The sequence below is a fragment of the Diaphorina citri genome, unplaced genomic scaffold (genome assembly GCF_000475195.1).
Source record: "Diaphorina citri unplaced genomic scaffold, Diaci psyllid genome assembly version 1.1 scaffold758, whole genome shotgun sequence".
Classification (NCBI taxonomy): Eukaryota; Metazoa; Arthropoda; class Insecta; order Hemiptera; family Psyllidae; genus Diaphorina; species Diaphorina citri.
The window spans coordinates 57,314-57,754 of record NW_007378191.1 but is presented as its reverse complement, the minus strand read 5'-3'; positions in this window follow the sequence as shown (position 1 = coordinate 57,754).

Below are 441 nucleotides of genomic sequence, written 5' to 3'. Positions count from 1 at the left end.
TCTCAATCAGACCTATGTCGCCTTATAAATTCTACACATCTGCTTGAATGTAAGATATTTTCTTGAAGATCCATGCATTTTGCTGAAAAATCCTAAAATGAAAATATGTATTGGAAGTATGTAGGTACATAATATGTTTGTGTTTTACCGGATAGATCTGCCATAGACGGAAAGTGAATTTTGACGCCAAGCCAACAAAATATGAAACATATTGCATACTGTATTGAGTGCACTGAGAATATTGTATGAAATGGGAGAGGAGAAGAGGGGGAGAGAGAGAGAAAAGAGAGAGAGAGAGAGAGAGAGAGAGAGAGAGAGAGAGAGAGAGAGAACAAACAAAAAAAAAAAAAAAAAAAAAAAAAAAAAAAACTGTCTTAAAGTAAACTTGTGTTTTTTTTTGGTACGTGACAAGTTAATGAAAGAGGGGAAGGACAGAGGGGG